Source organism: Aythya ferina (assembly GCF_964211825.1).
Source record: "Aythya ferina genome assembly, chromosome: 11".
Classification (NCBI taxonomy): domain Eukaryota; kingdom Metazoa; phylum Chordata; class Aves; order Anseriformes; family Anatidae; genus Aythya; species Aythya ferina.
Genome location: NC_140307.1, coordinates 16,543,283 through 16,569,905, shown reverse-complemented (window position 1 = coordinate 16,569,905; position 26,623 = coordinate 16,543,283). Strand labels below are relative to the sequence as shown.

At 38.4% G+C, this 26,623-nt stretch overlaps 1 protein-coding gene across 5 annotated transcripts in view; it reads left to right on the top strand.

Moving 5' to 3' along the window:
* The window catches only part of ENTREP2 (endosomal transmembrane epsin interactor 2), a 131,772-nt gene that overhangs the window by 9,042 nt on the left and 96,107 nt on the right, over nt 1-26,623 (top strand). Inside the window, exon 1 of one of the 5 annotated variants that reach the window (XM_084532251.1) lies at nt 5,109-5,128. The exons of the other annotated variants lie outside the window; for them this stretch is intronic. The gene's annotated coding sequence lies outside the window, so the exon portion shown is untranslated. Of the gene's footprint in view, nt 1-5,108; nt 5,129-26,623 lie in introns of those variants that run through there. 5 annotated transcript variants of the gene reach the window in all.

The window sequence follows — 26,623 nt, the reverse complement described above, 5'->3', positions numbered from 1 at the left end:
TTAAGCAAGCAGTCAGCTGACGAAAGCAGTCAGAAATACCAGCAGCATCTAACAAAGTCACCAGGTGCAGTAAGCGTGAGTTCTTACCTGTTAGAAAGCAGATGTTCAACCACGCATCTTGTTTCCCTTGTGTGATTTAAGAGCAACCAGACACCGGTTCTGTGTTTTAAGAGTTATATCGGCTCCTACTTTATAGGCAATCCTACAAAAAATGGAAGCAGATGGATGTGAAGTTCTGACTGCCATCACGCATGCCAAAGAAAGTGCTAAAGGTGAATAAGATGTGAAAGTCTAATAGTGAAAAAATATGATGCTCTGTGAAGTGTTCTGCTTCCAGGAAGCAGAGAATTCAACAGTCACTGTAATTATATTTGTTAAATGCCCACGAGGAGCCTGCAGCTTAACAATAATGCACAATGATTAATATAATCAGTAGGCTCTTGTGGAAATAAGAGGTTTGGTGGTATAAATACATAAAATGATGCTTTGTATGAAGTTTTTTTTTTTTTTTTTTCCTGGAGATCAGCCTGAAGAAGATGGATAGTGAATTTCTAATTTTACCAATGTAGCTTTGAAAAAAGAATGCCAAGATTTTCTAATTAAACTACCAAGAAATAGGCTGAAACAGAAAAGGTAGGCTTGCACACTAGAAAAGAGGGAGGGTCTCCATCAGAAAAAGATACCTGATGCAGCTGTTTTAGAAAGTGGATCTCTCAGAAGCAGTCATCAACTTCTTGTTAATTTCAGTGCCAAACCATCCAATGTATTTTTAGTATTAAAATGAGCATATTTGGTGTCTGTTAAAGGATGCTTCTATCAGTTATCTGGAAGAAATATTTGTTCCCCCAGCTGCTATTTGAAATGCCTCAGGAATGGGAAGATGAGAATCCGTACCTTCTCAGACAGGATCACACCTCCTTAGTCCCAAAAGTACTTGCTGAAGAAATGTGCTCCTTCTGTAACCTGTTCCTTCTGCATTTCAACATCTGAGAAGTGGTGATCTGTTGTTTTACAAAGCCATAAATAGGCTGTACCGTTGGATAACAAGGTTGTACAGATGTGCTGAGGGAGCTGTAATAATCATCATAGTCATGAGTTCTTCACTTTCTTTGTCTGATACAGAAAAACTTTTTCTAGTCTAACCTCTCAGTATATTTTAAGAATAACTAAGATGTTACAGAGACAGTGAATTTATTTATTTCAGTTATAAAGTAAAGCTTAGGGAAAGTATTAACAGATAATGCAAGGAATATTCTCATTCAAACCTAGGATTATAATCATAGCATTAGTAGATGTATAGTTTTGCTGTTTATAATCCTGTGGGGAATTGTAAGTTATATAGAAGTAACCTTCTGAAATTTAAAAATCATTTCTGCACAGTCATTTATTTATTGGAGGTTACTAATACTACGTAAGCTGATCTTTTAAGAGTGGACTACTCATTCTATTTTTCTCTACAAATTGGAGGTTAAATTTTCAGGGAAAAGGGTTAGAGGGAATTCTTTTTCTTCATTATGGAAGAATATCCCATTTTTTGGCTTTCTCGTCGATGATTGTAGCAGTCCCCAGTGCCTGTGTTGAGAAGCCAGGAGCAGTTCATTGCTGCTTCTCTCAAGTTGCCTGAGCTTCTAGCTCTTGTCCTGTGCATATGCCTTTTGAAGTCATCCTTGGTATCTTTGCCTGTGGTTGTTGACTTCTTGATCTGTTATGTTACTCTTCCTCAGATTAGCATCACATCTGTTCTGACCAGTTTGGGCAGGTACTTTTTTTTTTTTATTATTATTTGTTGTTTTTGATAGTCTGTTCCAGTTGTTAACTATCCCTGTTTTGAAAACCATTTACTTATTTCCTGAAGCATTCCTTTGTACCATTAAACCCCATTATTTCTTCTTCTGTTCTCAGTGGACGTTGGAATATGCTTTATTATTTCACAACAACTGCCTGTATACTTGAAGGCAGCTACTGAGTGTCCCTTCTGTCGGTAAATTAAACACCTGCAGTCTTTTTATCATTATATGTGGATCTCTGATCCTTTCCATTGCTCTTCTTTTCATCATTTAGCTCCTTCATTGAAAATGTTGATCAAAGAAAAATCTCTGTAGAATTTAACATGATAATTCTTAACCATTGCTTGCTATCAAATAGTCAAATATGTTTCATGCATAGTTTTCTACCAGTTGTATTCTGAACACAAAGAAAAACAACCCCCCAAAGCATTAACCTTGTGATTGATCTTAACAAGGATTCTAGCTTAGTTATATGAGAACGGCAAGAAACGTTAGTCATGAAGTTCATTCTGCCAATGAGTGTTGACAAGAGGAATGGGATTCTTTAGATATCAGAATTGGCTTTTACCAGTAGCTTTGTCTCCTTATGCATCAGCAGAGATAAAAGGCTGATGTGCAAGTGGCACACTTTTCTGAGGGCATAGAGGTGATGTCCTAAATAAAAATGAAATTAAGCCAGTGAAAAAGCAGCATAGAGAAGACGCTTGCAATAACCAAATTTTTTTGGCTCTCTTTTCTCCAAGTTTTAACCAACTTGTTTGTTCAAGAGTATACTGGTGCTATGTGGGCTAGCGAGGTTACTTTTTAAAGTGTAAGTGCAGGCTCACATTTGGAAGCTACAAATCACAAGTGTTGTCAGTGATGAAAGGACTGCTAATATAATATCATACAAACTGCCAGAAGCATGTAAGAGAATTTTTAAACAGCGATTGCATACTAAATAACATTATTCGCATGGGCTGTGGCTTTAACTGTCCAAAAAATAGACAAACAAATTTGCTGATAGATTTTTTCCAGTTGCTAGCCTCAACTAGCCCACAGAAGCAGAATCTCGTTGTTTTTATCAAAGTTTTCGTTTGATAAAAATCTAAATTAATGCATCAAGGATGGGGAAAAAGTACATGTAGATAGCATTAAACATCTTATTGACATTATAATTACGTTACACCAAACCCAAACAAATGTAAATTAACAGCATAAATGGAAGTAATATGGACTCTAAAAGAACAGGAAAAGCTAGTTTCTTCATGATGTGTATGTTGTTTGGTCATGGACACAAGCTGTATTACCCTTCATAGCTGCAGATGGTGAAATCTGAGATTTACTGGTATAAAAGGCATGTTGAGTGTGTTTTTCTTCCTTTTTATTTTTTTTTTTTCCTCCTGTCTTCAGACCACTGGCCTGTGCGAATTAACCTGATGGTGTATAACTGTCTGGGCAGCAGCAGTAGCTTAGCAACACCAGCTAGTGCTGATGCCAAAGAACAGGCTTGGCTTTCATCGTTTTTAAATGCCAGCTGGTCCTTCAATAGTCTTTCTATATTTAGAGATTCATTGATAGGCACATTTTGACTTCTAGGCCTACGTTGGGTTTTACCTGCAAATTAGCTGGTAAAGAAACTGGAGAGACCAGAACCCTTTAACAGTAGGCATCGATGTAAGACAGGATTTAGGGAAGGGGTGTTATAAGCATAAATCCCTAAGTGAATCCTTGTGGTACTTGGAGATAGGGAGTACAGAGAAACCTTCCTTGTGACGTATTCACTGTAATGCGCAAGCAGAACTGCTTACAGGTACTAAAGGAGCAGTAAATTGCATTCTGAAAATGGCAAGGTTTTCTAAGCAAAATTTCTTAGTAATAGTGTCTGAAAAATCTGTGTATGTGTTCTTGAAATAAACAATTTTGAAAGGAAATTTAATATTACAAATACAGATACACATTCTGTACATGTAAGTAAAACATCAAGAATTGAATACATTTTTATGACAGAAAGCATAAAGTTGTAGAAATGTAGACCTGGAATGCATTTTAACAGCTCATGTGTTCTGTCTTTACTGTGAGATCCATCTATAACTCCAGCATCCCTCACGAGTGCAGTTGAGGTATTCCTAAATTTTTGGAATAAAGCAAACTTTGTATACTGTTAATGAAGTGCTGAAAGAGCTTACCTATATCTGTGCTAATAGCAATCTCATATGCTCCCTCTATATATCCTAGTTTAGATCTTTGCTGCAAGTTAAGCCTGATTTTTTGACTCAACCTTGGTGGACACAAAGCAAGCAATTTTTATTTTTTTTTTATAACCTACAAGAAAACTTCCAGTAGCCTTTAACCTGATGTAAACAAAACTATGTCTGTCTAATGTTACTTGTAAATCATACTTTCTAGGTGTTATGCCACCTTTGGACTGGAACCTGGATTTCCTCTATAGTAGCTGGGCATATTTAATACAATCTGATGCCCAAGCTTGGGAGAGTTTTTCTGCTGAGGCTTCAGAATGATCAAGGGGCTGGAGCCCCTCCGCTCTGCAGACAGGCTGAGGGAGCTGGGGTCATTCAGCCCGGAGAAGAGAAGGCTCCAGCTAGACCTTATAGTGGCCTTCAGAGCCTAAAGGGGGCTGCGGGAAAGCTGGGGAGGGGCCCTGTGTCGGGGGGTGTAGTGGTAGGACAAAGAGTAGCAGCTTTAAACTAAAAGAGGGGAGATTTAGATTACGTATTAGGAAGAAATTTACTCTGAGGTGCTTCTCAGCAGCACCTGGTTGCTCTGGTCCTGTTGGCCCACACTACTTGTCAGTGTAAACACTGTTCTTACGAGTGTTGTGTTTTATCAAGCTGTACTATACTGATCTCACATAGGTTTGCTTTTTTTTTTTTTTTTTTTTTTTTTTAAACCCTTAGCTGGTAGGTAGTCATTTGGATGTTGTTTGTGCCACTTCTTTGTGTTCTGTGAATTCCCGTGGGCCCTGCTTCAAATGACTCACCTCCGTATTCTTGCTGTTTTCTGATTCACATTCCTACCCTGGGTCTGTTAATTATATTAAATATCTGGTCAAACCTGTCATATATGGAAAAAGCCAAGATGTTTTTAATATTAAAAAAAAAAAAGGCTAGTGAGCTTTCATGGAAGGAACTTCCCTGTTACCTAATGGACTAGTATTTTCTCTTTGTGATGCTGGAACAAACCTTTCATGTCCCTTTTTAGTTTTAGCCAGCTTTGTATTTTTGGCTCAGTCTGTACGTGAGCCTCTTGCAGCCCTCTAGGAGTTGTGCTGTCTGCAGCTCATTAGAGCTGCCCTCAGCAAAACGTGGAACAGCTGTCATTGGAAGGACTTCTGGTAACAGGTAGGTGGGACGCTTCGTGGCTGCAGACTTGCTAGTTGTGAACACTTGTATGTGTCTTCTGGTTCTGTGTTTTTGTTGCTGTTCCTGTGAGTAATTACTATACCTGTGCCTGGAGAAAAGGACTCTCTCTCTCTCTCTCCTGTTTGTATAATACTTCTAAACAACTTAATGAATTTGAAGCTGGAACTGTGCAACTCAACTTGTATGTGACTTAACCTGTAGCAGAAAATGACTTTAATATTTTTCTAGTCAAAAAGCCCTTTGTTTTGATGTTAAAGGTATTTGGTGTGCAGTAGAGAATAAACTACAGGCTTTTGCTAAAGGATAAGCAGTATTACAAATGTGTGTATACATACATGTATATATTTGCATACACACGTATAGTTTGTGATTTTCGGGATACAGAAAAACGCAGGTTGAAATTTCAGAATAGGAGAATTAATTGTGATCTCCTTTCACTGTTCAATCTTATTTTCTTCATCTGCTTGAAAAAGTACTAGACTTAGGAGGAAATTGCAACTAAAGTCAAAATTTGAAAAGTTGGTGGTTTGTCCTTTTGGAAGGTGGAGGTGGGCTTGGTTGCTTAAAAACTGGCAAACCATAACAGTGTACAGCAAGACAGTTCACTTGCCTCTCTGAAGGATGACTCAATGCATGGGAGAAAAAAAAAAATGCACGTTTTTAGTTTTCAAATATTGACACTGAATTCTAATAAAGCACTAGATGTGATGTCCTGTACAGACTGACTCATTAAAATGCTCGGTATGAAGGCTTAGCTATAGCTCAGGCTGTAACAGCTCTTTACTGTTAAAAGTATAAGAGTACTTCCTACACACCACAAAGTAAGGATTGGTGATCAGTTAGAAAAAAAATGGGTATTGAGAGGCTGCAAATTTGGGGAACATTAAATCATGAAAGTGACTTTCTTCTGTGTAGGGAGAGCTGAAAGTATTAAAGAGTGACAGTGACATTGAAAGAGCAAATCCTAGAGGTTTTTCACAATTATTTGTACTTGAAATGCATGCGGCTTAGGTCTCAAGGATGTCTATATGGAGGCTGCTGTTGCCAGTGAAATGACAGAACAGTGCAATAATGTTGGTAGGGAACCTATCTATCTATAAGAGAACATCTTTGTTAAAAGGAAGAGTTGTAGCAGGGCGTTGGTAGCTTTTTAGATGGATGCTTTTTAACTATTTGATTTGAGGAATAAAGCTTCCCTCGCTGACGGACTCTTGGAGATCATGAGGTAGAAAAAGACTGGGTTTATTTGGCTTACCCAAGGTGTAAATCAAGTAACTGAGCTTTTCAGTCCCGGCTCAAGTCATTCTGTTACTGCCTACAGAGCTGGTGGATAGATGAAAAAAATATTTAAGAATATTGCAAGCTGCTTTTCCTTTGAGTATCTGCCAGCCTGGATTGGTACATTTTGTCCTCCTGGTTGAAAACTGCTAGGTAGGAAGTTAACTACCAAGTTCAAAATCTTGTGCATGTCAAAATAGCAGTGCGGCAGGTTGTAGGGTGTAGAAGCTGTACAATGCATGTGGTAGCTGCGGTGTCACAGTTCTTTATCACAAAGATTGATTTTCTGAGTATTTATAATCTTTCGGGAAGCAAGACTAACTTAAGCAGAGAGGAAAGCAACTCTGATATGGGAACACAAAATTAAGTGAGGATGGATTTCTTGTGCACAGGCAGTACCAGATACTGGCTTTTAACTGTCTCTGTCATTTTTCAGCAAGACATTTTAAAGCAATTAACTTTTTATATGAGTTTACGATCAGTGGGATAACAAGAAATCATGGATCCTGGAGCACAGTGCATCGCATACTGAAACATGTGGGCCTGATTTGGCACTATGTGCCACCAGAGTAATTTTTTTTTGTTGGAAGGTGTTGCTTTTTAAAACATATCTCTGGTGCCTGTGCCCTGCTGAAACTGGTGTGGCACCTTGTGAGTGGGCTCAGTGTTTTTTTTTGACAGATGGAGTTGAATATTGTCATGCCAAAAAAAAAAAAAAAAAAAAAGAAAGAAAAGAATAGTTTGTAAATCCAGCCTAGGGGTAGCAAATCACAGAAACGAAGGCTTCTGTTCCTTTCATTAAGTTAATATTTTGCTACTGTCACTCAGGGATTGTTTTAATATGCCATCAGTAATGTTATGTTTTGAGCTTTTTGAAATGCTTTACAAACACCATGCTATTCATCTGGTGCTGGACTGTAAAGACTTTACAATGGAATTTAGCAGCAATTTGTCAGGTCCTTGGAATACCACATGAAGCAATTGAGATCAGGAGTAAAATACCAAGTCTGTTTAAAACAGTCAAGTGACACCAAAGTCCTTTACAGGAGCTTGGTTAGTGGCCTATCAACTAGACTTAGTCTGTGACACCGAAGTTTTACAGCTGTTTGCTGTTTTACTTTTGATTTAGATGTAAACTGACAGCAGTGTTCTGAAGACATAATCCCGTTTCTGTGGAGTTCTGCCAGTGATTCCGTGGGAAACACCATGCAGTAAGAACACAGCTTGCTCCATAGAATGTTCTGAGCAGCATTTCTCAATGCAATCTCTTCGGTCTGCAAAGACTGGGAATGTCTCAGATCACGAAGCTCAAAAGCAGAGGCTGACTGTAGAAGTAACGTGTTTGCTGTAAGGCAGTTAATTGGTCTTTACGAGGTAACTTGTGGAGAGGAAATAAAACTCGTTCTAATTTTCAGTCTTTTATCTGCTCAATAATTGGTTTCTGAAAACAAAGCTTTCATCTTGTGAGTTATCTGAAAAGCAAAAAGAACTTCAGAGTGTTTGTTAATCTGCGTGCATTGATAGGAGTGATGTTGCCTCAGCGCATCTTGTAGGAAATACTTCTGAGTCAATCAGCGCAACCTCATTTTTTATGTAATGAGACATGATTTTCATTTCCTGAGGAAGCAAGGATGTAAGAATGTCTTTCTGAGTTGATTTCAGCATAAATACTATTGTGTATCAGCTCCTCTGCTGGGTGGCTCAGCTAAATACAGGAACAGAAACATTTCCTTTATAAGGCAGCAGCCTGCGTTGTGCTTCCCGAGTCGGACTGAGAGGCCTGCTGTTGCTGTGTGTCCACGTCACTTCTTCACATCTTTGTTCACTGTTCTTGTTAGCTTGGTGAACTTATTTAGAAAAAGAAAAAAAAAAATCTTCTCCTGCACTTAAAATTTCTTTAGATTCTGTCCCAAGATGATCAAATTCTTTGTAGTGCAATGTGTAATCTGCATCCTAACAGAAAACATAACAGGATTCTGACATTACAGGAGAGACCACCCCTGAAAGATTTGTTTTAAATCAGTAACTGTACTACTCACTGTTCTCTTTGTGTGTGTATCCTTTCAGAAGGAAAAAAAAATAATAGTAACTTTTAAAAATATTATGGGTAAGTTAAAAACTGCAGCTACCTTAGTCTGTTGGTTACACAGCGGATTCCTGCAAGCAGTCTCTGGCTTTGCACGGTCACCCTGAGTTCTCCCAGGTGGAAGCAGGGAGGACGCGAGTGCCTGCAAATAATGGGAGTATTGCTGATTATCTTAGCTGAAATTTAAATATCCTGTGATTGTAATTATAATTCATTGTTTGATTGAGGATTGAGCTACTCCTTCTTTTTTATATTTTGGTACTTCTACAATATCTAATTTTCTATGTTGAAAGTAAGATTTTCAAAACAGAAGTCACCATATTAAAAATTGAAATGAAAAATATAGCAAAAGGTCAGAATTGAGTGTTTTCATATGGTGTTCTGGAGAATTGTGACACAAAAATATATATTGTCGTATAGTTAGATCAATATGTTAAAAAAGTATGTTATTTTTGCCTGTATTTTTCAGCTAAGTTTGTAAGGTAGACGGAAAATATTTGAGGCATAGCCAAGCAGGCATAGCCTCTTTTTGACAGAGAAAATAGTAGCTGTAGTTTGTGCACTGTCCTGCTTCTGAACCTTACATGCATTTATTTTGCTTTATGAACTGATTTGTTGATAGTATCTGAGGAGGAAATTGATTATTTTTACGGTCAGTGTTTGGGTGTTGCAAGAAGAGGGTGACAGGCTGTTGGGCATGGAGGAAAACAACTGCAGACGTTTCTGCATAGCACGCCAGTGCTGCCTATGTTTGTACACACATAGGTGTGTAGCTGGTATTACAAGTCAATGTTAATGATAGCAATTTTTACCTTAAAATGTGGAGTAGGCTTTAGTGTTTTAACAGTTGAAAAAGAACACTGAATGCAATGAAAGTAGTAGTTACGGCTTGGACGTGGTGTGTACCGTGTAAACAGCAAAACTCATGTTGTGAGAATTAAAAGCTCGAGGGATCTGAGTACTAAGCTGCAGTAAGGGACACATTTATAAGTAAAAGGGAAGGTTGCTGCAGGGGTAGAGGTATTTTAGGAGTTGTGCTGGGCTCTCAAGGCACTTGAAGCATGAAGGTGATTATTCTGGGGTCAGAGGGATCTCTTGAGTATGGTGTGGTTCAGGCAGCAAGTATGGAAAGGTTAATGTTTGCTTTTTGACTTAACATTTGAGATGTTCTCTTTCATTTCTTGTCAGTGTCCTTTTCAGCACAAAACACGTTAAAAACCATACCTTGAAGAAGTAGTTATAAGAATTTGTATGGTTGCTGATTAATAATGCTATTTTTAATAGTAATATAAGATATTTTTGGAGAATGAATAGGGTACTTGAGCCTGTGGCATGTTTGAAGGATTCTTATTTTATTTCTTTTTTTAACAAACTGTCCTAAGAAACTTGGAAGACAAAGCTATTTAACAGTTCCTTCCCTCAGCCAAATGAGAATAAAACATTTTATGTATGAAGCGAGATCGTACAACATTAAGCTTTCCATCTAAATAAATTTTGAAGTTGTTCTAGTTGTTGGGTACTTGCAGAATGTCTTGCAGGTGCTGAAGTATCAGTACGAGACCCACCAGCTCCCGATGTAGTACTCTGAGCCTACCATGCCCCTGACAGCGGGGGCAAGGACATTGTGGAGTGGCCCAAGAGATATCTTTGAAGCTGTTGTAGGTAGGAGGGGGAGGAAGAGGCAAGGTAGTCAGTCCCCTAGGATCTTTCTTAGGGTGGGGGACAAACAGCGATGATCTCCATCTCCTGACCTCACTGTCCCTGATACCCGGAGCCTGCAGGTATCCAAAGCATCAGGATTTTCTGTCCCTCAGTCAGCCTCTTCTGATGTTCTAGCTCTCAGAGAACTCCTTTTCCAGTAGCGTCTTCTAACTCCAGTTACCTACAGCCCTACTTATTCAACTTCTGCCCCTCCTCTCAGTTTGACTTAAATCTCTTGCACCTCCTTCCTCTTTGCCCAAACCAAGAGGATCGTACTTCTAAACTCTCTTCTGCCTCAGACCACTAAACTGCTCTGCTGCTCTTCTCCCCAGTTTTTCCTGTTGCTTTCTCTGACTGTTGACAGCCTGCTGGGGTGAAGCCTTCTCACTGGGAATGGCAGCTGGCTACCTCTGCCCTCCCACCTGGCTTCTTGTTGTTGTTGTTTTTTTCTTTTTTTTTTTTTTTTTAATATATATATTGATTTTTCTTCTGGTAGAAGTAAACCAAAGGGACTCAAGAGACGCACTCCATTTAGCAAAAAGCCTGCTTATTGGAACTTTGCCAGAAAGCGCCACGTAGCTGGGGAAAGCAAGAGGATTAGTAATTCGAGAAAAGTCATAACTGCTGTGGCTGATGATTATTTTTTGACATTTGCTTTTTATGTTTGAAATAAAATCAAGTTAGCAAATTAAACTGCAGCCTATGAAGCTATATGTTAATTGTTCTGGCTGCCTGAAAGTTACATGCTGGTACCTGTGGTGAGAAGAGTGCTTTGGCATATGACTGAGCAGAAGGAGCTGTTCTGCTGCATTACTAATGTATTAGCAATGAATGAATCAGAAAATTGTGAAGTTCTATTTCTGAGCTGAAATTTTGTCCCCAGTGACAGCGCTCTAAAATTTGAGTTTAAGATGAGGAAGCTATGTTAACGTTCTTCAGGTGACTGTAGATAAAGTTTGTAGGATTTCTTGAAAAACAGAAAACCTTGGACTGGATCAAGATGATGTTCCACAGCCTGCTGATGCCATCTGCATTCCTGAAATCCAGGACTTTAAAAGCCAGCTTGTAATGGGCATCCAGGACTGAGGGGGGCAGAACACAAACTGTTGTCAGTGGTTTCAGAACTATTTGCACAGTTTGAGGGGAATGTTGGAAATGAGTAGTTTTGGATTTTACTCTGTGAGGGACAGTATTCTCTAGGTCTTACAAACACGACATCACGCGTTCCAATTAAAAGACACTATGCTGTAAGTCAAGCTTGGATTTATTTTATTGGTGTCTCGGTGTTGTTCACAAATTGTGTTGAATTTTACTTATCCTTATAACAAATTACTCTGCCTTCTTTTAAACTTTAGGAATGAAAGGCTGCGCTTAATAATTACAGCTTTGATTTGTACAGAATTGCTGTTCAGGGAAAGATTCCTGTGGTTCTGAGCAACACCTCCTCATGTGAACAGACTCTCCATGTCTGTTAAAATAATATGTGCTCATGAAAATATAAATTTCCATAGAGATGTGAGCTCTAATATGCAACTAAATAATATAGTTGCAAGTTAATGGTTTGGTTTCCTGAGCATTAAATAAATGACAGGGAAGCAAACGTAAAGACCAGGTATGAGAAGAGGTATGAGTTTACGTGAAACATGAACAACATATTTAGTTTAACTTCTGTGAAAGATTAAGAGTAGGATATGCTTTAGAACTTCTCTGACTTTGTCATTATGTATTTGTTTTGGATTACTTAGTGAAAATAGTGAACACGATAGTATTTTGAAAATACCTGGCATTTATATTTTTTCCATATTAGCAGTTGATTAACAGTTGATCCCTGTCCCCCCCCCCCCTTGCCACTCCGATGTTTTTCCTGCTTTCCTGCTCTTTCCATAGCTGTGTAGCTCATGAAATAAGTGTTTTTCTTGTTTTCCTCCTTACTATTTGAACTGGCTTCAAAGCTAAATCTTTCCTCAGAGTTTTGCCTGATTAGGGAATAGACATTCTGGTTTAGAAGAACTCTGCATATAGTTTAGTGTCTTCTGCAGTAAGAAATGGATTTTGCCCGTTTCAAACTATTTCACTTCAGAAATTAACAGTGTTAAGGATGTGGTGGTATTGATGGTTTTTCTGTTTTACAGTGGGCCATTCAGAAAACTTGAGATATGGAAAATATAGTCTCATAGTGTACTTCTGATTTCTGGTATGTGTTGTTATGAACCTTTCAAAGGGGAGGTTAGCTCCTAGTGTCTCATGAGTTTCTGTGTTGCTAATATAATTGGTGAACCAATGACCCTTAGAATATGCAGCAGACACCCTAGCTTGCAGCTTACAGCATTTCATTATAATTAAGGAAATGCTTAAGTAGCTTTAGGAAACTGCCCTTCTTCTTATCTGGCTATATTAACAATACTTGAAGTATTATTACTAGCAATAACATTGAAACAAAGTTCAAATACAGTATGTGCTTCCAGTTATTGTGTACTGAGTATTGACTACTGGTAGTTTACATTGGTTTTCCCAAGATGTCTATCTGAACTGTTCAGATTCGCCCTTAAAATTAAAACTATAGTCATCCAGAATGAAAAATTAGGGGACTCACTAAAATTGAGGTAACACATATGTTAGTATTCCTTCTACAGTCTAGCTGAATTTTGACATTTCCAGTATTTATTTTAAATAAATTTTATTTCCAGAATATGCTTTTTTATAATCTAGCAAGTAAAGCAAAACAAATGAATTTGTTAGAACTCAGCTAATCTGATATTGAGATGCGTGCAACCTTGAAAGTTTACTGCCAAATTAAGTTGTGTTTTTCAACAGGCTCTTTTCAATTATTTGGCTCAGACTTAAGGTGTACTGTAAAGCAGAAATGATTCATACACGTCAGCTTGCAGCTTCGATGTACCATGGTTTAAGAGAGAACCACAATTTGAACATTATTTGCTTTAGTAAATATGTGTTGGGTAGGAAAATAGTGCTTTGTGCATTTAATGTGTATGATTCAGAATGATTAAGCTTGTCTGTTGCTTTCCAAACTCTTAAGCCTAGGCGGCAGATTCTGAACCAGGTTGCATGTCACCAAGGTCTTCAGTCAATCACACAATCTTTGACAATTTGAATAGGATTTGATACCAAAATGACTAGTAAAGTTTTCGTGATTTGCTGCAAACAAGAAATACAGCTTTTCTGGAAGGTGGAGTAGGCACATTTTGAAGTTGCTTAATGTTGAAGACAGTGAAGTAAGTCAGCTTTGCAGTATTTGCACCAAAAGAAAACCAACACACCTGGATGGGACAGTTTCTGATTTTTTTTTCTTTTCTATTTTTAATAGTTAAGATGTTGCTTTTACTTTTAATGATCCTTTAAAAATTGGGTCACAATGTTTAATGACATTTCTTTTAAAATCTGTGCAATTCTGCAAGTTGAGATTAATGAGCCATTCTTAACTCAACTACAGAACTGGATATTTAGGACAACTGTATGTGCCAGGCTCATAGGTTTTCTACCTTTACCACTATTGCCCCAATGATTTTCATGCCCCCTTTCCGAGTTGCTGTCTACTGCAGAGCTCCTTGTTTAAGCAGTTAGGTACTTTTACTCTTGTATTTGGGGATAACAAACAAACAAAAACACACCACTGCTGATTGATGATGCTGTATGCTTCCTGTCCTGATACCTGCTTTGTTTTGCTACTGTTACTGATTTCCGTGTCCCTTAAGATAGGAAATATGATTAGAAGTCTGGTGGGTCAGAGGGAGGAGACAGGCGAGTGCTGCCTCTCTTCTTGCATTGAACACAAGGAACAATCTTGCTTCTTCTCCAGCAGTCTTACCGTGATCCAATGTAAGGAACCTATAAAATGATCAACAATATTATAATATTCAGCAGTACTATTTTTAATAAAGCTGTCTTGGAATTTGTAGAATAAGTTGTTTTTGAGGTGTTGCAGTAAAACAGAGTGAAAAGATAAAATATGTTTCTCTTTTTCTCGCATGTTGTTCAGTTCACCTCAGATTTGACTGAAAACAAAAAGGGGAGGCAGAAGAAAATCACTTCTAGAATAGACATGTAAATAAATAATAATAATAAAAAAAAGCAACCTAGAGTAAAAATGGTTTCATAATGGAAAAAGACAGAACTATTTCTGGTCTCAGTGGCCCTGTTCTGTATATTATATGCCAGTGTGTGACACATAATTAATAATTTGCATGAAAAGAGAGCAACTGGAACAAATTGTGAAGTGTCGGTAGTCCTTTCAGCTCCAGATTTGTGAGGAGTGTTTGTCCCCATACCGTTGGGTTTTACGTAATTGATGTTAATGCTCTTGAACTTGTTATGCCACGCTGTGATGCACAGCTCTGAAAGGCTGGGCTGGGGAGAGCTCCTGCAGATGGGTTGCTGCCTCCAGGGCCTTCCCAGCCCTTGCTGGGGGCATTCGTGCCAGGGGCTGGCAGGCAGGCCCTCACTGACGGAGAGTGGCTGGTGGTTCTTGGCCAGGATGGGGGACAGGAGTTGTGACCCTGCCTGCAGAGCTGGCCGTCAGTAAGATTTGCTTAATCTGTGTCAAAAAAGTTGTTCCTGTCCCACCGAGCTGTACACGGTAAAGCAAAGAGGAGTCCTGAAATATGAACTCATTTGATTTTGTAAGAGAGGAGTGTGTCAAAGCTCAATGAATACATTTCATGCCCAACAAAGTTATTTCTTGCACTGCATTGCTGACATCCGTGGTTGAATTACAAGTGTTTCTGGGGTGTACAATGATGCAACTACTCTTGAGACATTAACAGCCATGCAGGGCTCAAGTAACTTGTATAAAGTATTACTAGTCAATGTAACAGTTTGATTGCGTCTACAGATGAGGTGAAAAGAAGCATTACACAGTAGGATGTGAATATAATTTTACACTGCAGGTCATTAGAAAAAAAAATGTTGAGAAAAGTGTCACTGCAACAACTCTCTTGTTTCTTACAAGAAAGTGAAGTGTGTTAAGCCCTTAAGCCGCAAGGTGCACCTTTCAAAGAGAGAATACCAGTTTGATAGAGTATGGGAGCTCTTATGCTTTTAAGGTAAATTCTTAGGTGACTGGTCTTTTTTTCTGGTGGGTGCTTCTTAGGGACTGTCTTTTCCTCCCATTTTACTTCAATAACCGGGATCTGTGTCTGATCATGTAGGTTTGAATTAGACTAGGGCAGCCACAGAGCTGCCAGGTTCCTGAGTCCAAAATAGTGCAACGCTTCTGTGTGTGTGCCTAGAACCACTGAAGTTTATCCTGCAGTTTTCAGTACTCTGGAAAACAACGAGTGGCTCTGTTTAGTAGAGCTAAATAAGGTTTCTGTCATTCTTAGCAATTATTTGCATTGTGGAAAGGTACTGAAAACCCATTTGAACATGAGTGAGGGTTCTTCTGATACCAGCTTTTTTTTTTTCCAGTCTTTATGGAGGGATATTGGGATACAGATTAAGAACAGTTCTAGATAACTATTGTTGGGATCACGAATTAATCTATAAAGGTATCCTTTTTTTTTTTTTTTTTTTTTTTTGAAGCTGTTTCAGAAATACAGCAGAGCTTGTTTATTATTACATAGTAAAAGCAGATTGACATTTGGTGTTAGGTACTCAAAGCACTTTAAAAGTTATTACAAGTTCATTAAATTTTGCAGCATTACAGTGCCTTAGCAGAGAACTGTCTTAATTTGCAGAGAGCCTGAAGCATGGGAAGGTGAGGTGACCTAGTTCAGTGACAAAGGTTTTTGCTTTTCAGAAAGGGAAAGCCTACTAATTGGGGAAAAAATAAGTCCTTTACATCTTTTCTTTTGTATTTTCTCCCTTTGATACTGTCTTGTCTTTTCTTCATGTCGTTAGACCATCCAGTAGTTTAAGTGATGCCTTTAGTTATTAATTGTCTCACTGCTTTAACCCTATGTAGAAGGGTATATAGCATTATAGTATGTGATACAGGTTTTGCCAGTGCAAAGTCACAACAAAGTTTCATGCTGTGTGTTGTTGCAGAGAATCTCTGCTGTCTGAGAACACTTTCACAGAGAGCAGAAAGAAAATTGTGAAGAAAGTGGGATGAGAAGATACAGGCAAAAGTTCCTGTGAATGCTGAAATTCAAAAATGGCTGAGAATACGTTTTTTCTACCTTGGGAAACAAAAATAGTGTCATTCTAGAAGAGTTTTTTTTTGTTTGTTTTGTTTTGTTTTTGTTTTTTTTTTAACTAGAATTTATTGAGAGTTGCTAAAACTAAAAAGGTTCTTCCCATTCTCCCCTCTCCCTGACCGACATTAGTAGTGACTGAATACTGGGTATCATTGTCTTCTGTTCCCAACAGCCCTGTGATATTTTTAATTTTCAGTTTCTGCTGCTTCTTTAAGGAGTAATTCATGAAACAGAAGCTGTGATTAATTGAAGGTATCTATACCATCTTCGAGGTGAAATTGAATTTCAATTACAATTCCCTGTTTCTGTGTATCCCAGCTCTCCTTAAAAAAATCTCTCTCCAAAATCTTTTTGGCAAAAATGTATTTTGTGTGGTCATTGACACACTGTTCTTGTTACCTGGGGATATCTGGCAGCAATGACTGACAAATACAGCGTTTGCTCGGCTGGCTCAGGGTAGCAGGGCTCTCAGCCCCAACAGGTGCTGTCCATCCTCAGCAGCAGCTCAACCACCTGCAAGTGGTGCTAGTGGCCGGGCAATGGAAGGAGCTTTGAGAGTAGCTGTGCACTGTTGAGGTGTGTTATATTTCTTAATGGTCTACCAGCACTCAGTCAGGTGCTTCATCAATCCTGACCTCTCCCAGGTCTAGTGTGTTGACACAATCTTACTTGTGTTGTGGTTATTTGTTCATCACAGCTGTCTTACATTCAGACCAATTTAACACTTGTCAGCTCTGCAAAATGTGTTTCCCTAAGACTTCCCACAGATGCCCAAGTATGCACACGCACCAGCGTGCTGTGTTGAGGCTCATTTGTTGGAGTTGCCAGTAGCCTCGTTTTTGTACTCTTTTAAAGATAAGAGCTGGAGGAGTTATTTTTTCTAAACTTGATTTACAGATTGTTCAACAGTTGTTACATTTCATTATGTCTGCACTGAGATAATTTCCCTGTGACCTAGTCATTATGCTGCCTAAATAAAGATGAGGTTTACAGGAAAAATCTCTCTCAATCTCAAGTACATTGCACAAGCTACTAGTTTTGTCTCACAGGTGTTAGCAAGTTCCTGTTTCAGCTGGGATCTCTGCTCTCCTTTCTACAGTTTTCTTTTTACTCAGAACTATAAAAGTAGTTATATATAACTTGGCATAAATTAAGTGACAACTTTTTGATGAGATGATGAAATTCATTTTAGTCAAGTGTACCTAAATGTACAATGTCCTCAATCTGCAGTGGTCTTGTGTGCTTCTCCTCTGTATTGACACTTATATTAACGCATGCACTGGATTTTACTCTAAAATTAAACTCCAAACAGAAATCTACATAGCCAGAGAAACATCTAGGTGATGTATTTTATATGTTTGACATTCTTCTTAATCTACTTCCGTGTTCAGAATTTGCTCCCACTTCTGAATTCTTCTATTTGTAGATTTGATTCTGGTTTATTTATTTATTCATTTATTTGGTGCAGTCGTATTTTCCTTAGAGGTATTAGTCAGGTTCTTTGTTTTGGTGTTTGTCTTCATTATGAAAAGAATATTGTTGTTGTGGATGAGTTCTCATTCAACCTTGCTGCTGTTATTTGTGTTCCCTAGAGAAAAAGACTTGTGAAAGATTCATTCTGTTGAGAATACCAAGTAACCCTAATAACAGTCTAACAAAAGATTGCTTTTTCCATTCTTAGAGGTTGCATAAAATACATAAAAGCCTTATTTTTCTTAATGTGATAGCTGGGATATGTTTTTTTTGGTTTTTTGTTTTTTTTTTTTTTTAAATGTTTTTTAAGACAATTTCCAGCAGGTGTGATTTACAAGTGATAATGTTTCTTGAATATGTCGATGACTTGCAAGTTGACCTAATTTTCTTGTAATGTTACGTTGAAATCTCAGATGTCTTAGGGACTTTTTGTAGTTGGATATTATGATTAAGAAATTTCTGATTCAAATGTAATGATATTGCTAGTTCTTACTGAAAATGAGAATGAAATACTGAGATTCTTGGGACGTGCTGGGGAATTAGGACTCCAGCTGATGTGGATTTGAGGGATACTAGAGATCAATATTTCTAAATTGTTGGATTCTCTTAAAGGATTCCCTTTGCTTTTTTAAGGAAGTCTTCTCAAAATTATTGAACAAATACTAATCAATATCCATTATGGAATATCAAATTAATATACAAAAAGGGAATTGTAATAAAATGTTCTATGGCGTAATGGTTTTGGCATCTTTTCCTTTAGATAGAATGGTACAGTTATAACTACATCTGTTACTCGTTGATACTTGTGTAATCTGAACTTCTATACATTAAAGCTTATTCATCTTTGACTTATTATTTTCCTTTTGATGTGTGAATAAATTGAAGGAAATTATCTAAAGTAGAGGAAACTATCCTTTTGTTTAATGAATTGTTATCCCTTATCCCTTTGTGAGATAACATTTTGATAGTTTTATTCACACTGAAGACATCACTGAAGTTTTCCTTCTATATTCTTGAAGCGAGAAAGGCACTGACATAAAACAGAAACCTCATTTGTTTGTGTATTTGTGTAGAGTTATTTGCAACTTCAAATCAATTCATGCTTCACTTAGTTCAAGAGGGAAATGTTTATGGTTTTATTTCATAGCAGCATAAGAGAGAAGGCAGTTAAGGAATGATTGCAAGGAAAATGGAAAGACGAACATTGTTCTGTACGTCCTGGGCACGCTCGTTTTATTCCATCCTTGGTGGCAGTGCAGCAAGGTCTTTTCAAATTGAAAGCCAGACTGAAAGCACGGAACATTTATTCATACTAGTAGTTCTCACAGAAGTCTGTCAGATAAAACACTCTTGAATTTGGTCTTGGGAAAAGTTAAGATTAGCTTTCCCTAAAGAAAAACTCAGTTCTTACCTTTGGCTAGATTTTAATTGAATTATGAAGTTAAACAAACTGATATCCGAAGTGAGTTGTTGCGGTTATCCATTACCCAAGTAAATGATCTTGGTTTTTTTATTTACAGATTTAGAAAGACTTTCTAAAAGTAGTATTATACTGTCGCCATTAGTGGCAAAATATCATTAGTGAGCATTCAAACTTACTTTGTCATCAAGAAATGATGTTCTTAAAATTTAGCAAAACACTAATGTAGCATAATTACCAGTGTTAAAGAAGCTATGTCAACTGGCAGAATGTATTGGAACATTTGGAAGTAATATTGGCAGTGATAATGTCTTCTGATGGTCTTTATAAGCACAGTGACATGAAAAAGGTCAATATTCAACTGTTTTCCTGACTGTGAATCTGTCAATTTGTATTTTGTAATAGCGTGTACAACTTTGAAGTAAAAAAATACATAAAATTAAGTATTAGTAGCTATTTTTCTGCTGTTCTACTGTGTTGTTTCACAACAGATTTCTTAAGAGCATGTGAGTTTTATAGATACTGAATTCTGTAGTCTTTTTTTAGTAAAAAGACTTTAAAAAAAATCTTTTTGGATACTAAATTGTTTCATTGTTTGTCCTCTTAAAAATTGGGAAAATCAGTGAAATCCATTCAGCGCCTACCTGAATTAGATTTAAAAATGAAGTGTGTAGGTATAGACTCCATCACAGCTGGTATAGAAGTATGCCCACACGAATACAGCATAGCCTTTGTTGTCAGTTGGACTTCCAAATTTCATGTATGTCTTCACTTCTAGGTTTTGCCAGTAGCCATAATGCCCAGCTCACTGTAACCTTCCCTTCAAGTAACAAAAGCCCGTGTAGGTTTTTCATTTCTGTGTGGAATGCTGTTAAATGTACCTTGCAGTCAAGTATTTGAGCAGCACCGCGACTGCTTCTCTGCCATCCAGTTCCTGTGGGTTCTTTCATCTGATGTCCGGTATGTTTTCATGTCTACTTCCCAGAGCCACTGTTGTGTCCCAGTAGGTGAAAACACCTGGGGCTGCAGGGAACCTGACACGTGGACGTGCATGTCCCTGCAGATGGGTTGTAGGCACGGACCGGTGTTAGATTTTGCTAGAGCACGTGAGAGAGAGGGAAAGTATTAACTCTAGATTTCAAATCTAATTTGTGTGTGTGTTATCTTAGGTGTATAAAGCCTGTTTTGAGCTGGAATCTGTTGGCCACCTATGTATGAAAACGCTTACTGCAATGTAAGCTGGGAAAGTGATTGGAAATCTGCATTCTGCCTAGTAAGCTTGGACTGTTTGCTTTGTCTTTTTGTCTATGAGAATTAGTAGTGGTTTAGATGCTTTTTTGCCATGTCTTATTTTCCAAAATCTAGGAGTGGAAGAGAAATAGAATAGACTCGAAAACACTGTAGTCTCTGTTCTTGTGGCTTTTATGTTTTTCAATACCATTTTGATTTTCTGACTACCGTGTTTATCACTGTAGTATTTTCTCTCTCTAGTCTTGTCCTTCCTACCAGCTTGCTTGATACTTACATTGATTTTCTCTTTATTTTATTTTTTGAACAAACAGATAAAACCCCCAATCTTTCTGCTAATTTTGTGTTTAGATGATTGCCACAGTTCTGCTTTTGCCCTGTTGTATTTTCTGAAATACAATATAGGGTGTAATGTGTGTTACAAATTATCTTGCAGAGAATCTTTTCCTAGTTAAGATATCATTATCTGATATACCCCCCTATCTGAGTTCTCCTTGAAACGCTACACACAGGTCATGTTCCTAAAAATCAATAGCAATAACTTGGGAGCCTTAGTACCCCAGTGCTTCATTAACAGCACCTGGGGTACTAAGGCTGACACTCTTCACATTAGCTATCAGCAAGGAGATTGAGATTAGCCCAGCACCTAAATTTCATTTACTGGTTCAACAGCAAGTTTCAGTGTGGTCCTCAGTGTGTTTGATACTGCTGCAAAATGTGGTTTTATCTGTTCTGTGCTATTGATACTTCCTGACTTTGTCAGGCCGTTGTTGTCAGTGCTTTCCTGTCACCTTTATCACCGTGTACAACGAAAAGCTGCTGCCCAGAGCAGCATGTGAAGAGGTCTGTCTCTGGTGACATTCTGCAGCTTAGAAGTAGAATGATCACTTCTCAGGTGGTAACATAGCTAATCCACGTAGTTAGTGTGGATAGTTCATGTTTCCTCTGTGGTGTTGGAAGATGCTTTTAGAGACAGATGTTACATGCCAAGTCACCACCCTGTCTCCTGAAATGCCATCCCGTTACGTTTCAGTTTTGGAGAGCTGATTTTTCAAAAGCACCTGCTTTAGGAGGAGTATAAATGCCCAAGTTACTCTGAAGTGTACGTTAAGGTTCTCTGAGTCTTGTTGAAAATCCAGGGATTTTATGTTCATGCCTTGGCTGATTCTTTTTGGATGCTGTGTGTGTACAATTTGATAGTGCTAAAATGTTTGCACAGAGGTGGTAGTCAGCCTGTATTGTTTTCATTGTAGTCTGTCTTAATGAATAAAAATATTTCAAGACAACTGAAGTAGGGACATATTTCTTTTTTGAAAGTTGGTGCATGACTCTTCTGTTGAGTCTGTGGTCAGCCAGGCTGCAGTAACACAAGCGTCATGAGTGTGGGAATCATACTGGAATGGTAATTTCAAAGCTGCTTTGTAATTTATTTTTGCAGGGAATCAGAGGCAGATAGAACAAACTGAACAGGCTCTGCCAGTCCTTGTAATATCATTGAGTTCAGTGTACTGCATACTCATTCTTTTGTTTACTACTTGTCCTGTGAAATTTGTTAGAATGAAGGCATTGGGTAGTGTGCGATGAAGTTGGAAGATGGTCACATTTTACCTTAATCCATTTAATGTTCTATGAAGTTACTGTAATTTCTCAGGAGATACATAAGAAGGTGGTTTAAAATATGTCACTGAGTGCTCAAGAGAGTAAAACAAGTTGCGTTGCTAGAACAGGGAACTGAAAAAAAATTGTAATGGAGGCATCTTAATCTAGGCCTGACTTAAATCAGTTCTCTGAATCACTAGCATGGTGGTACAGGTGCTGCTTCACCAAGATATGTGAGGGTCGGGGAGGGGACAGCATTGTAGGAGCTCTTGATTTCATTGTGATTATGGTGCATACACAGTAAGAATTTTCTTTCCTCAGAACTGATTGCCCTTCTGAGTAAGATGCACAAGAATTCATTTGCATGGCTTAAATAATCTGAATTCAAGTGGGTTTTATGTTTTATTTTTATTTCGGCGAGAATGTAATGCTAATCAGCCTAATGTCCATGCTACGTGACTGGCTGTACTGTGTGAAATTCATTTAAACTGCAGTTTTTGGTCACAGTGGTAGATCGACCACTAAAGGCCGTGCAAAATGCTAGTTTATCTGTAATTCTTATTAAGAAAGCATGCTTACTGTTGTAATATGATTCACTTTTTCTGGGTTTTTGCTTCTTCCATCAGTGGCAATACAGATGTAACTTGTATAGCATAGCTTTTATTTGCACATTAATAATGCAGTACGGAACTGCAGTTTCTGCAGGTCTGAGTTTTCTTCCAGTGTAGAATGATTCCCGAACTCCTGGGAACAAACACTCAGAAGGAAATGTTGGAGTCTAGAGGTAATGTAAAAATGCATGATTACTTGTTTAAGACTAGAGGATGTTTTCCCTCTTAATCTTAGCATTATATTTAATAGAAGGCCTGCCCCTAGAGTCAGGTTCGAATAAACATTTGGACTCCCAGGACTTAATTTTTCAGTGGAGAAAGAGCTTCATAAAGTAAGCAAGAGGGAGTTGTGGCTGAATGGACGCTTGCAGCATAAATCTCAATAGTCAGTTTGCCAGGGTGTCAAAACCAACATACTTTGAGGAGAGTGGTGCCATGCAGGTGGCTGTGCAAAGCTGTGAAAAGTTGAGCAGGCTTAGCATTTGCATCTAGTTTTGAGTTATTTTAGACTAATTTTTTTTCTAAACCAGGGATGTGCTTGAGAACCTTCTCATTGAGTTGTCTTTTGGAAGGCTGTGAAGCATAAAATAGCATAAGCTTCTGGGTGATTAAATAATGCTAGAGGGCAGACCACGATCTGGTGAATGGGACTGCATGAGGTGAGGTCTCTTCTGAAGCTTGGTGTTTAATCCCTGCTTTATTTCCAAAATCAAGGTAGAAAAGGAGTTTGAACTTGATCTGGCTTGGCTTCATTGCCACTGCTGTGCGAGAAGAATTTAAGTCCCTAATGATGCAGAGCCCAAGTCTTTTGACATTCTTTATGATTAATCACAAATTGCTGCTCAACTGAGTGTGGTGCTAGGCATCAGTAATCCATCTGAATCTGTTACAGAATTAAAGTATCTGTTATTTTAGTACCTCTGTTGTATTTTTGGGATTCTCCCTTGCTCCACTCTCCTCTTCCCCCCCCCCCCCCCCCCCACACACACACTCACATGTAAAATGGCTCTGGGTTTTGATTTTAGAAGTAGGGGTGTGCTTTGTTCAGTGCTTTGGCTAGAATTGCCCAAGTAATCCATTTAATGATAATCACTGGAAGAGTGTATTGCATGCTGCCGAAACGTAGGCTTCTTAGATGTCAGCCAGCAACACATATCAGAGCTGGACCTTGATTAGAGGGTTTATAGCTTGTTGCCAGTGGTTTTCTAACTCTTGCTTAACGTTTGGGTTGAGTTTGGGGGGCACGTCGTGTCAGATTTCACCAGTAACCAACAAAACTTCTGCCAAGTAGTTCTGGAGTTTTGAGCTCCAAGTCGCTGTCAGCACGCCACCAAACAGCACAGTGCAGAAACAGCTCCTCTCTGTCAGCGAGATCTCTCCAGTGATGTCTCCTCTGTGGCCTGGGTGGCTTTCATTACAAAATGGAGTGTCACCAAAAGCTCTCTTTTCTTGTGGTTGCCCTGTAGCTCTTCACTGGTGCTTTGTTTGTGCTGTTGGAGCGTTAGGCTGTTTGCTGCTTCCAAGTCCATTGTTGCTTCTTTCTGAGAAAATTTGAAATAGCTTTTCAAAAAAAAAAACACACAGTCACAAGGATTGTCACACAGTACACATCCTGTGCTTTGTATCCAGCATGTCAGAATCATGGATTTTACATCTTAAACAGTTACTTTATACTACTCTATTCTTAATTATAATTTAGAGCATTAGTTCTAAATGCATTACATTCTTCCCCAGTCTGCCTGCCAGTCAGCATGTTTTTGTGCACCATTTGCCACTGATGGGCCGTGTCTGTGTGTCCGGAGGAGCTGCGGTATGTCCTGCTGCCTGGCCTAGGCCTAGGGGGTGACTGCACTGTAAGTTTCTGCTGGCAGGTGCACCTGAAGTCCTGTTCTGTGGCATCCAGGATGGGGAGAACTAGGTGCTGAAGTGTGTCCTGACCCTGTCTGAGGAGAAAGCTGGTTGAAATAGGGTCTGGTTTGGGAGCAGGTTCGATGGAATTTCAATAGAAACTTTGTTTGCTGTGCCTTCAGAAAAAAAAATAAAAGGAGAGATTCTGTGGGTAGATGTTTGAGCTAAAGCACTGAGTCTAGTGTTTATTTTGCTGTACTGCTTCATAAGAGATGAGGGCTTCAAATGACACAAAACCTTTAGCTGATTTTTTCTGATAATTTCTAGAATGAGTTATGCTGTCACCGGTGCAGGTCTCTGAATTAAACTGTCACCAGTGCAGTCTCTGTTCAATCTGGCAGAAGCTTTTTGTGGTCTTTACCTCAGCATTGCTGTGCCAAGTCTGCAGCGTGAATTCACCCCACACCTTGGCGCATTACAGTAACGGGGTGGGAAGTGTACAGAAAAAAAGGGGAAGCCTGAACTACTGACCAGTTGCACTCAACCAGTTTAAATGTGAATGTCTCATTTCAAGAACAGCTAAGTTTGCCCCTTCTTCTTCAGTAGATTTGGAAGAAACAATCGAGTTATCTGTGCAATTGTGCCTGAGAATGTATGTATCACTCCCTTAGAGATAAGGCTTTTATTAATAAATCTCTTAGTTAAAGGTTATCAATAAAGATTGTGATTTGCATGTATATGCGTGTAGATTATAAACGTGTCAATGGGTTTGCATATCAGAAATATAGAGGTCGTTACAATGCTGCAAAGGAGGGCATCTCAATGGAATACGCTGAGTACGTTGTGTTTCTGGTTCCTGCCCACATATTTGTATATGTGCATATACAGAGGAGGGAGGAATAAAAAGTAGAAGAGGAAAATGAGGAACTGTTTTCAGTGAGGCCTCTTTGAAGAGGACAATGAAATAAACCTTCAGGTTGGGGTCGGTGTGTTTCAGGAGACACTTGTGTGGAGTGCCAGACAGAGGAGGGGCTCGGCAGCTCCCGAGTGGTTTGAGGTGGGACCAGATGGCAAGAAGAGTTAGGGTTTGAGCTTGAGATGAGGGCAGGGTTACTCCATTTCCAAAAACTACTCTAGAAAGCAAGAGGTAAATAAATAACACACTTTCTCACAAATATTTTCCTGCTATGGGAGTGTGTGTTTGTAGCAGGAATATGCAACACTGGTGTTGGTTGAGATCTGCAGTTAGTTGATTTCCTGCCCCTGTGAAATTTGCTGTAGCTTTTGTAAAATGCATGAAGTTAGTTTGGAGCAGAGAGGCGACCTTACTGCACTTAGATCCAGAGACAAAAATAATTAAAAAAAACACAAAAATAAGATATATAGTAGCACTTTGTTTTTTTTAATGGAACAGAGATCTTCTCAAGGTGAGAGATGAGTTGACTGGTGGTTCTTGCTAGCTGTTCAGTTTGTGTAATTAGCCTGTAGTAGGTTGGTAATATTGGAGAAAAAAAAAAAAAAAAAAAAAAAAGATTTTTAGCTGGCTTCAGGGAAAGTATGCACATTTGTATCTTTAAATCCTCCCATGTTGCAATTGATTCTCTGTTACTTTGCCAGGGAAGAAGACGTAAATGTGTTGTTGCTGGCTGCCATATAAAGCATTTATTTGCCTTTCTGTATTTTGTTTAACAGCTTAACCTTGAAGCGCATGTTATGAGTTTTTGATACTCAAAAAGACTTCCTATTGTTAATATATAATATCATTAAGTAGCAATTAAAATTCTTCCTTTTAAAACAGAAACTTTAAATCCAAATGAGAGGAAACGTTAGACTTCAGATATTACTGTTAATTTGCAAGGTGAGTATAAATTAACTTGATTATATTTTCTAGAATTGCATTATCCTTTGAGACAAATAACTGGAAAATTTACCAGGTAGTCATATAATGTCAGAGACATGGAATCTGTCTTTACAATCCTTGGGATGTCAAGGTGTTTGGGAGGCATCTATCCATCATGATAATAAACGTGTGCTTGTACCAATGCATCCATTCAT